The sequence below is a fragment of the Danio rerio genome, chromosome 1 (assembly GCF_052040795.2).
Source record: "Danio rerio strain M-AB ecotype USA chromosome 1, GRCz13ab, whole genome shotgun sequence".
NCBI classification, from domain to species: Eukaryota; Metazoa; Chordata; class Actinopteri; order Cypriniformes; family Danionidae; genus Danio; species Danio rerio.
In genome coordinates, this window is record NC_141021.1 from 4,694,560 (window position 1) to 4,707,572 (window position 13,013).

At 35.4% G+C, this 13,013-nt stretch overlaps 1 protein-coding gene across 1 annotated transcript in view; it reads right to left on the reverse strand.

Annotated features, from left to right (window-relative positions):
• The window catches only part of LOC147846650 (uncharacterized), a 194,809-nt gene that overhangs the window by 48,080 nt on the left and 133,716 nt on the right, over positions 1 to 13,013 (reverse strand). The gene's annotated exons all lie outside the window — the stretch shown is intronic.

Here is a 13,013-nt window from a genome sequence, read left to right on the forward strand (position 1 = left end):
TTAATAATCAACCTGCCTGAGAGATTTTTGTCCCGTTTGAAACACAAATCTCCATCGCAGATTAACAGGTGCTCGGAGACCACAGGACCTCAGAGACCTTTTTACAAATTAGTTTGGATGCTAAATTAAAGTGAAAAACAAATGCTGGCTGTAAATCTGGCGTCAAGGCCTTTAATAGCAGCACCCAGAGCAATAACACAAACTCCATGTGTAATACCTGCTAATGAGGTCTAGAGACAGCTGCGCATTTCACACACTCCTCTCACTGCCCGGACAACACGCATTCTGTTCAGAAAGCTGAATATGCTTTTAGAAAAGCAAAATAAATTAAATATTAATAATAAATAATAATGGGCGTCACGGTAGTGCAGTGGGTAGCACAATCACCTCACTGCAAGAAGGTCACGGACTCGTGCCTCGGTTGGGTCAGTTGGTGTTTCTGTGTGGAGTTTGCATGTTCTTCCTATGTTCGTGTGGGTTTCCTCTGGGTGCTCCGGTTTCCCCCATGAGTCCAAACACATGCGGTATAGTTGAATTGGGTAGGCTAAATTGTCCGTAGTGTATTTGTGTGAATGAATGTGCGTGGATGTTTCCCAGTGATGGGTTGCAGCTGGAAGGGCATCCGCTGTGTAAAACATATGCTGGATAAGTTTCCCGGTTCATTTTGCTGTGGCGACCCCAGATTAATAAGAGGCTAAGCCGAAAAGAAAATGAATGAATAATAATAATAAATAAATGAAAATGAAACTATGAATGAATGAAACTGCACCAAATGACTGCAATCATACTAGAATTATGCTCAGCAAAAGGGTTAGTTTGGTAAAAAGAGGACATGAATAAATGATCCATCTCGAGGCCAAGCATACTAAGGCCAATCATAATAAAACAAACAAAATTAAACTAATTAAAATCCTCTCTAAATAATTTATAATGACAGCAAATGATCAAAAAGGCACATTCAATTCTGAGAAAAAATATTTTTGAGAAACAAAAAAGTAATTCACCTAAAAAAAGGTAGAAATAAAATTTCACTTAAGTATGTTTAAAAAAAAAAATCCTTACATTTTGAGAACTTACAAAATAAAATGTTGAGTTGAAACTTATTAAATTCCAATTTTTTTATTAAAATGTTATAAGAATTAATTGACAAAAACAAATAAGAAAATTGTCTAAATGAAATGTTAAGAAAAAGCTCATTAAATCCCAAAAACATGCCATAATGTTTGAAGACAAAAGTCATTGAATTGAATATAAATAAATAAATAAACATGCAACATTCAACAACATATAAAAAGGATAAAATATGTCTCATGCAAAGCTTGTATGTCTCATGCAATTAAAAAAAAAAAAAATATATATATATATATATATATATATATATATATATATATATATATATATATATATATATATATATATATATATATATATATGGTAATGGAGTGGAAAAATAATAAACTTGTGCCTCATCGTGCTTCGTTTTGACCATGTTGAAATGAATTTTTGTTAAAGAGTTTTAATGTATGATATTTCTGTTTTTCTTATGTTAATTAAACTAGCTGTGTTGCATGAAAACTTTGTTCTTTTCTTAAAGAGCCCTAATGATGAAAATCATCTTTTGTAAGCTGTTTGGACAGAACTGTGTGTAGGTTTGATGTGTCCACAGTCATACTGGGGTGATATAAAGATAATTAGTCCCTTTTTAAAATGTCCTTACATTATCCGAAACCCTCCCATTTTGAGGTCCACTGCAGCTTGACACAGAAGTGCGGTTTCCCCACCCACTAAATTTATTGACAGCGCATGTCTTCACAGTATTGCATATGATCATATAAACAAGACGGGACGTGCGTAAAGATACTTGGATTAAAAGATCTATTTAGCTCTCTAAGTGATCATCAATTATCATCAAATATGATCAAGAATGAGTTTTACAAGTTTAAAACATTTTAAAAATTTTTTTTGTATGTTTGTAATGAATTACAGCAGCTGCTGAGAGGGGCATCTCAGCTAATGAGGGCAGACGGGCAGTGGCTCAGTGGCTCTTGTCCATGGCCCTGTCGTTAGATATGGACAACAAGATAAATTAAATATTAGGTTTAACAAATATAGTGAGATTAGATCCAGCGGTAGATCCTCGATGAACAGTCAGACATGAACAGCTCTCATCTGGATAAATGACTGCCTGGAGCTCAGACCGCCACATGCACTGCATCGCATGCCAGAGTGTGTGTGTGGTCACATGATGTGCGTTTTTAATGGTGTCGTGTGAACAAAGTTGTTCAGAATCGCTGGGTGTCAAAATCACTTTTATTTCCAAAGCACTTTATACAGTATAGTTTGTGTTAACAGCGGTAAAAGAATCAAAGTCTTTCTGAAATCATTTATAACATAAAAAAGGCAGTGAGTTTTAAAGTTTGCGAAAAGTAAATATGAGCCAAACACAGCCTGATAATTGTAAACGGAGCTCAACTAAATACATGCAGCCTTCATTTTTTAGCACAGACTCAATAATAGATACAATATGTAAATGGCAGTTAATCGCTTAATAAACCATTAGGCCTGAGGAAACATTTAGTGCCATTAAACCACTGCAGACTTTCTAAAACACATATGATTTTACCACACACATTTATAAGATTTAGGATATTCTTGGGAGACAGAAGCATCTTAAAACAAGATATTCTGACAAAATGAAAAGATGATTGGTGACTGATATAATACCACAATGATTTTTTTTTTTTTTTTTTTGTGAACAGTATATATTTTTAAATTAATTATAACCCAGTGTTTATTATTTTAATCCACATTTCAGTATTTCAGCCTAATTTAAATGGTAGTTATTAATTTATTTGATGTATTATTGTATTTTATATGTTTAATTAAATACAATTTATTCCATTTAATTGTATATTATTTTTTATTATATATATATATATATATATATATATATATATATATATATATATATATATATATATATATATATATATATATGTGTGTGTTTCCTATACGTATTTAAGGCATTTTAAATATTTAAGATATTTTAAACATTGTTTAATATTTAATTTAATTCATTTTATTTTATTCTATTTAACAGCATTTTTGTATTTTTATGTATAACTTTAAATATGTCATGTATTATTTTAGATTTTAATTGAATTTTATTTTATATATAATTCTTTTGTATTTTATGTATCATTTTCAATATTTTTCATGTATTTTTTAATTTAATTATTTGATTTAATTTAATATATTTTTATTTGATTTTATGGATTGTTATCCGTTATGCATTTTCAACATTTTATGTATTATTTTAAAAATGAACTAAACTGATTACCTGAAAAGATCAGATAAGCGTCAGATATGTTATTCAGATTTTCTCTTGTTGAAGAAAACAGAAGCTGTAATAAATAGCTGCCAAGAAGCATTATAAAGAGCTGACTTGAGAAGCTTAAAAAGGACTTTCCTTTTATCCTCAAATTAAGCTTGGAGAAAAAATTAAGTAAACAAGTGGCAGCTTATGAGCATTTCAATGAAGCTCAGTTTGTGTCTCGTCTTACACGGTTAATGTCTAAACACTCTCCTCTTTTCAGGATACATTCATGTCATTAAACTTCATTCAAGCGAGTTAGACGGCAAAATTTACTACTAATTTACTACTTACTTTATTTATTTGTTCGTTTATTTATTTATTCATTCATTCATTTCTTTTCTTTTTGGCTTAGTCCCTTTATTAATCTGGGATCGCCACAGCGGAATGAACCGCCAACTTATCCAGCATATGTTTTATACAGTGGATGACCTTCCAGCTGCAACCCATCACTGGGAAACATCCATACATATTCATTCACACACATACACTATGGACAATTTAGTTTACCCAATTAACCTTGTGGGGAAAATCCACGCCAACACGGAGAGAACATGCAAACTCCACACAGAAATGCCAACTGACCTAGCAGAGGCTCAATTTCTTTTTTTGTTACTTCATTCATTCATATTTATTTATTTATTTATTATATTTATTTTTTGTAGTGATGATATAGCTTATCTATTTCTTAAGTATTTATTTATTTTGTCTATTTTTATTTCTATGTTTTTGCATTGTTTTTTTATTATTTGTTTTTGTATTTTTATTTGTTTGCTCATTCATTCATTCATTCAATCAGTCATTAATTCATTTATTCATATATTTAAATGTATTTATTTATTTAAATTAATACATTTATTTATTTTTCGGTGGCAATTTAGCTTATCCAGCTTTTTAACGTGCCAATGTAAGAATATAATAGATATTCATGCTCCACTACTTTTTAATCTAGAAACAGACGCACGAATCTGCCAACAATAAGCCTTTTCATTTGTCATATGCATAAAGCAGAGACACTGAATATTGTCATTGTCACACATTACGGCTGGAATTACACCATTTATTAATACGCCTCAGAGACTCAATCAGACTTGATGGCGTATTACGGTGAAAAAGCCTTTTGTAGCAAGCGTATTTGTAATCATTAAACGGCTAGCGGCTAAAGACCTTGTCAAAAGTGATCAATGAAATGCGGCCGCAGAGCAGATGCCATTGTTTTACTTTCAAAATGAGCTGAAAAACTGCTGACGGTGGACTTTTGGACGAGCACTGGGGGATTGCAACAACACAGATTAGCAAAAACGACAAAGGAAAAGTCTTGGCTTCTCTATTCAGCTCAGTTTCAGACCAGATTAAGTTCCTGTATTTGAAGATGGCTTTCTTTATAGGCAGCTGCTTTTAGGATGTTTTAAGATTTGTCTGCATCTCAAATGAACAGGGATCAGATTAAAATTCAATTAAATTCAAGATCAAATTGCCATTTGAATCTTTTTGGCTCGAGACGTCCGGTCTCATTCCCTTCCATTCATTTTTTGACGTTAAAAACTGCTGGTTTAACTGCTTGATGTTGCAATTTGATATTTTCTTATTATATTATTCTACTTGGTCTGTATAGTCATGCAAACATTTGTTTGTAAAGCAAGTAGTTTGATCGTTTTATTCCTAGTCATTTCTCCTATAGGCGACTGAATCTGAAGTTCTAAGACAATCGCGAAAACAGACGCACTTCCGCATTTTAGAATGAGGTCAATAGACAGAGTGGAGACAGTCATAGAGCCAGTTCAGTGGATGGGGATGATTGGGAGGCCATGATGGTTAAGGACTGAGAGGGAATTTGGCCAGAACACTGTGGTCACACCCCTATATCAATAATAATAATAATAATAATAATAATAATAATAATAATAATAATAATAAATTGATGAGTAATCTTGACATTGGTGAAATAATTGTGCTTTAATTGGGTTTTAAGTCATTTAAATAATAAATAAGACTTTTTCATACGCACGCACACACACACACACACACACACACACACACACACACACACACACACACACACACACACACACACACACACACACACACACACACAGAATTTAGCCTACCCAATTCACCAATTCACCTGTACCGCATGTATTTGGACTGTGGGGGAAACCAGAGCACCAGGAGGAAACCCACGCGAATGCAAGGAGAACATCCAAACTCCACACAGAAACACCCACTGAGCCGAGGTTCGAACCAGCGACCTTCTTGCTGTAAGACGACAGCACTACCTACTGCGCCAGTGCGTCGCCCTGTATATACACAGACTGCTAAGGAGCTAAGTAGGTGAATAACCCTGCAAATGAATGCTTAAATGCTCTGTATACCTATTAAGTTTGTCACAATACTGGAACTCGATACAAATCAGTACTGAAATAAAAAAAATAAAAATTCACAATGGTATGTAAACACTGCGGAGCACATATCTGTGGTTGCAAGTAAACAGCAGTGAGTTTGGTGAACCGATGACCATCACGGCCAATCACAGTCATTTCTGTTGAGCACGTGAACACAATGGCAAATCAGTGGTGTATGAGAACGTGCTCAACAGCGCTCAAATGTTAGCTAGAAATGGACATTTAAAAAATTTCAGTACCAATTGGTATTGAATTCCAGTATCGTGACAACCCTAATACCAACAACCCTAGAATAAATACAGACATTCTGCTCACAACTAGGCCAATGTTGCATTAATACAACAATTCCATAAAAATATGTAAAAAAAAAAAAAAAGTCAAAAAAGTTTTACAAATTTTTTCTATACTTGGGTTTTATTAAAACTATTAAAATAATTCAATTGGCAAGAAAAGGCTAACGATTTTGCTTCAAACTATACACTGTGTATAATACAATAATGCTTTTATTTTAATATGTTTGACTGAAATTTGATTACAAACTCAATGCATAGTGTAGATATTAAAATATGCAGGAAAACAAGAAGCATTTCAGCTGCAATCACTTACAACTCCTCAATTGAAGCGCAATTATTTCAACAATGTCATGCAGCTGAGAGGATTACTAAACGCAGACCATAATAACCAAATTAAACAGCAAAGGCACGTTTATTTAACTAATTCTTCTCTATGCTAAATAGGTTTCACAGCAGTGTTCACAACACGTCTGAAGGACACTCGTACAGGCTGAAATCAAGCTAAAAACATGTGATTGTCTCAAGTTTTTCTGCAAGGATCCATAAATTCAGATGAGCATCATTAGAGGAGCAGCAGCGGTACATTTCGTTTTATTAAGGAACAAAACAATTGAGTTACACTGGTTTGTTTTTTTCATTCATTCAGTGTCATTCATTTTCCATTGGCTCAGTGCCTTATTTAATCAGGGAATTTCTACTGCGGAATGAACCACCAAACATTCCAGCATATGTTTTACACAGCGGATGCCTTTCCAGTACTGGGAAACACCTGTACTCTCACATTCACACACACTCATACACTACGACCGATTTTCTTCACCCAATTCATCTATACTGCATGTGTTTGGACTGTTGGGGAAACCGGAGCACCCAGAGGAAACCCACACCAACATGGGGAGAACATGCAAACTCCACACAGAAAAGCCAACTGGCCCAGTAGGGACTCGAACCAGTGACCTTCTTGCTGGGAGGTGAAAATTCTAACCATTAAGCCACCCTGCCACCATTCACTGAGTGTTTACCGTGATAAACTGATGCATTAAGTGTTCTTTGACAAATACAGTACAGTGGGTAATAAATATAACAGAGAAACAAATTCAGCTTTGTATTGCAAGTGTTCATGAGGTTGAAAGACTGGCACAGATACCACCCTCACCATATGTGTAGCGTCTGTGCCAAATACGGTTTATAACCTGGCACGCTTTACCACTACTGTGTGCCTTACTGTAACTGCACTTATTTACTGATCTTGACGAAAAAGAAGAAAGAACAACATTATTAAAGGACAGTGTTCTGCAAAAGGCTTATTTTTTTATCTATTTCTCAGTGAATATGGACAATTGGTGCATTTAAACAAAACTATTTTATTAAAGAGTTATATTAGTTAAAATAAGAGTGCTGTCTATTATCTACAGGGACAGAAAAATGAAGCATTTAAATTGCATATTGAGTCAAATATATGAATGAATAGACTTATAAATGTGTAGATTAGTAAGGATACATGACTTATTTTAGAATATAACCTAAATAGACCAATGGAGTGGATGGAAAAAGAGAGAGCAAGGAAGGAAGGAAGATAGAAAGGAAGGAAGGAAGGGACAAAAATGAGGAAAAACAAATCAATGGACAGACAGACAAAGAGAGAAAGGATGGATGGATGGATCGATGGATGGATGGATGGATGGATGGATGGATGGAAGAGTGGGTGGGTGGATGGAAAAACAGGAAGGATGCATGAGAGGAAGGAAGGATGGATGGAAAAAAGGAAGGAAGCAAGAAAGGAAGGAAATATTGATGGATGGATGGGTGATGGATTGATGGAAAGAAGGAAGTAAGGAAGGATGGAAAAAAGGAAGGAAGGAAAGATGGATGGTTAGATGAATGGAAAAAAGGAAGGAAGCAAGGAAGGAAATTTTGATGGATGGATGGCTGGATGAAAAAAGAGGAAGAAGGAAGGATGGATGGATGAATGGATGGATGGATAAAAAAGGAAGGAATGAAGGAAGGAAGAATTGATGGAAAAAAGGAAAGAAGAATTTATGTATAGATGGATGGATAGAAAAAGAGGAAGGAATGAAGAAAGGATTTATGGATGGATGGAAAAATAGGAAGGATGCAAGAAAAGAAGGAAGGATTTATGGATGGATGAAAACAGGAAGAAAGCAGGGAAGAAAGGATTGATGGATGGAAAAAGAGAAAATGGAGGAAGTAATGATTGATGGATGGAAAAAGAGGAAGGAAGGAAGGATTTGTGGATGGAAAAAGAGAAATGAAGGAAACAAGAAAGGATAAAATGATGGATGGATGGATGTGCAGATAGAAAGATGAAGGAATGAAGGAAGGATTTATGGGTGAACCTAAAAAGACCAAAAAACGTAAGGGAGGATTTATGGATGAACAAGGAAGGAAGGAAGGAAGGATGAATGGATGGAAAAAGGGAAAGGAAGTATTGATGGAGGATAAATAAAGAGGAAGGAATATAGGATTGATCGATGAACGGAGAAAGATGAATAAAGAAAAGATGGATGGAAAAGAGGAAGGAAGGAACAAAGGAAGGATGGATGGATGAATAAAGAAGAATAAAATATGGAGGGATTAATGTATGGATGAAAAAAGACCGAAGGACAGAAGAAAGGAATGAAGAAAGAATGGATGAATTGATGGATGGAAGGATGGATACATAAAAAGGAAGAAAGGAAGGAAGAAAGAAAGGAAGGATAGATGGATGGATGGATGTAAAGGAAGGATTGATAGTAGGAAAAAATAAAGGAAGGGAGAAGGGTGGAAAGGAAGGATCGATAAATAGCTAAAAAATGAAAGGAAGGAAGGATTAATAGATAGTCGGAAAAAAGGAAGGAAGGAAGAAAGGAAGGAAGGAAGGAAGGATTGATGGATAAAGAGCAAGGAAGGAAGGATTGATAGATGGACAGAAAAAAGGAAGAAAGGAAAGAAGGGAGAATTGATGGATGAACAAAGAGGAAGGATGAAAGGATTGATGGACTTAAAGAGGAAGGAAGGATTGAATAATGAATGGATGAAAAAGTAGGAGTAATTGATGGATGGGTGAACGGAAAAAGAGGAAGAAAGAAAGAAAGAAAGAAAGAAAGAAAGAAAGAAAGAAAGAAAGAAAGAAAGAAAGAAAGAAAGAAAGAAAGAAAGGAAGGAAGGATTGATGGACTGATAAAGTGGAAGTAAGGAAGGATAGATGAATGTATGGTTTGAAAAAGATGAAGGAAAGATTGATGGATGGATGGATAGAGAGATGGATGGCAATAAAAGAAAGGAAGATAGATAGATAGATAGATAGATAGATAGATAGATAGATAGATAGATAGATAGATAGATAGATAGATAGATAGATAGATAGATAGATAGATAGATAGATAGATAGATAGATAGATAGATAGATAGATAGATAGATACATACATACAGTTCTGCCATGACTCTACATGTGTTTCCCAATAGCACATAAGGAAACTAATGAGTTGTCTATTACAGTATGCCGAGATTATTGACATTCAATATCATGTATTCTGCTGCTGCTGTTACAGGTATGTGGAACGTCATTTATATAATCCCACAGTCCTGACACAGAAACATCTGCACGAGGTCACTTCCTGTGGAGTGATGATATGATGTGCGTCACACCAGCAGATTGGCCTCATTACCTCTACTGTAAACCACTCCGGGACGCTGGGCTGAATATGTTTAATAAAAATCGTCAGGGGCAAGGTGTTTCCGAGGAGGTCTCAAGTTTGATTAAAGCCAGATGGTGAACCATATTTTTATTATTTTAAAGCCTGAGATGATGCTCAGACTCTGAGGCTTAAAAATAATGCAGCGTTTCTGCTGAACAGCTGCTGGCAGAGTTTTCCTCACACATCCTTTACCAATGTATGGATCGCACAAAGAGATTCATTAATACGGTCTTAATTAGTCTCTGAATGTTATAAAGATGTACAAGTTATGAAACTACAGTTAAACAAAGTTGGTTCAGCATGAGTTTGGGTAAAATGTGTAATGTACAAATATAAGAACTGGGATGAACCGTGATCGATATGTGGTATGTCAATTTTTGCTGTATGATTTAATATATAGTTTACCCAAAGTTGGATAAAATAAAATAAAAATTCATTCATCTGCTTAGTTTTATTTATTAATCAGGGCTTGCCACAGCAGAATGAACCACCAACTTATCCAGCACCAGACCGGTTACTCACTGAAGCTAAGCAGGGCTGAGCCTGGTCAGTACCTGGATGGGAGACCACATGGGAACACTAGGTTGCTGTTGGAAGTGGTGTTAGTGAGGCCAGCAGGGGGCGCTCAACCTGTGGTCTGCGTGAGTCCTAATGCCTCAGTATAAGTGAAGGGGACACTACACTGTCAGTGGGCGCCATCTTTCGGATGAGACGTTAAACCGAGGTCCTGAGATCCACCGAATTGGCTCTATCACCGTCTCTCCACTCCACCAATAGCTGGTGTGTGGTGAGCGAACTGGCGCCTTTGTCCTGTGGCAGCCGTCGTATCATCCAAGTGGATGCTGCACACTGGTGGTGATGTGGAGAGACCCCCCTCATGATTGTGTTTTACACAGCAGATGCCCTTCCAGCTGCAACCCAATATTGGGAAAACACCCATACACTCATTCACAACGGCCAATTTAGATTACTCTATTCACCTAGCGCATGTCTATTGGCTGCAGGGGCGGACTGGCCATCTTGCAAGGGCCTGACCATTTTTTAAATGTGGGCCGGTTAGCTATTTTTTCATTTATTTTTATTTTATATGTATTGTTTTTACATGCAGGCAGTTTTTATCTCTTGCAAGATGTGGTTATTATGATAATGATGATGATGATAGTAATGATGATAATAAATGTTAAGCATTGGCCCAATCAATGACTGGCTGGTTTCGAGATGGGCCGACCCACTTAGAGGTTACGCAGACGTAATTAAAATCTGGCAAGGATGTCAAACAAACAGTAAGTGCAACACAAGCTGCCCTGTCTACTTGTCAGAGATGGACCCTAAAAAAGGAAAGGCGGTGCTAAAAAAGCTCAGAGAAAGCAAAAAATAAATAAAAAAAGCTGTCTAAAATCAAACGCTGCCAAATGCATAAAATTAGCTGAAATAGTCTCGAAAGGGGGCAGCGCAGGGGCGCAAGAAGGTCACTATTTCGAGCCTCGGCTGGGTTAGTTGGTGTTTCTGTGTGGAGTTTGCGTGCTCGTGTGGGTTTCCTCCTGGTTTCCCTCGCAAGTCCAAACACGTGCTGTAGGTGAATTGGGCAGGCTTAATTGTCCGTAGTGCATGTACAGTATGTGAATGTGTGTGTATATAGGGGTTTCACAGTGGGTTGCAGCTTGGAGGGCATCCGCTACGTAAAACATAAGCTGGATAAGTTGGCGGTTCATTCCGCTGTGGCGATCCCAGATTAATAAAAGGACTAAGCTGAAAAGATAATGAATGAATGAAATGATTGCATGTGTAAATTTGTTATAAACTGGTTGTTTTTGTTCCAGTCATATACATTAAATGTTTAAATATCTATTACATATGGTACTAATTATATTACCTCACCATCTGTACACCAATATAAGTAGTAAATGTGCGTGTCCGTGCATGGGGCTGTGCCGGTGTGGTAATCTGGGCTGGTGTGGCTACAGTGCCAGGGCTGATTTTTAGCCCCAGTCCGCCCCTGATTGGCTGATTAATCAGTGATTTAAGTCATTGCAGAGATGTATAGATGCAGTCCTCCAAGCTCATGATGGAGTCAGACACAATATTCATTCTGTCTCCATTGCAGCAGGACTTTATATTCTGTACTGGACATTATCTTTGTTAAGTGACAAGACTTTTGTCTAAGCAAATTCAGACCTTACTGTCCTATTTAAATCATTAAAAATCAAGGCATGATCATGTTTTATTTTGGTCAAACTAGCATAATATAGAGGTCTTTGCCTTTCATATGAGCCACTTCTGATGCCAAATGATCAACTAGAAGTCAAGTTAATATTTGTTGTTCCTAACCTGGATAGAAAACAAGACTTTTGCCTGGTAGTGTACTAATCGAACATGATTATGTTTATTAGAGCAATGCAACAGTTAATTTATTCATTCAGTCAAACAGCCCACGATCACAGACAACGTGGAACATCATTGTAAATCATATAGAGCGAATATTGTGATGTTATATAACCTGATCTGGAAATCGTGGTCCCTTGGCTTTGTGTAGTCGGGTCAGGCTTCAATCTAACGTTTCCTGAACAGCTCAAGTGGAATGAGATGGAATGATTGTATAATTCAAGGCTGTTTTCTACACATCTATGGGACGATTAAGCAGATGACAGTAGTTTGATGTCTGAATACAGGGTCAAAATGAGCGACATTATCACAGTAAAATGGGATGCAAATAACAAACAACAAAGTCATGCATGCAAGGGGAAACAGACCAGACAAAACACACCGAGGCAGGTTCAGAGCAATCAATCACGGCTCCTTCAGAGCACAATGCAAAATATAACAATGAGCCAAAGACGAAAAGAGTTTCTCAAGCATCAAAACAATACAAGTGCAATACGACTTTATTTATTTATAAATATATGGTATTCATTTATCAATATATTTATTTCTGTATTTAATTTATATAATTTATTTATTTATTTACAAATGTTACATTTATTTATTCATTTATTTTTTTTACTTACAAATATGTTATTATTTATTTATTTAATATATTGTATTTATTTATAAACACATTTTATTATTTATTTATTATATTTTATTTAATAATGTATAAATACATGTTATTATTTATTTATTATATTTTATTAAATAATTCACAAATACATTTTATCATTTATTTATTTCATTTATTAATTTATAAATACAAGTTTATATTTATTTTTTTATTTATTTATAAATACATGTTTTAATTTATTTAATATG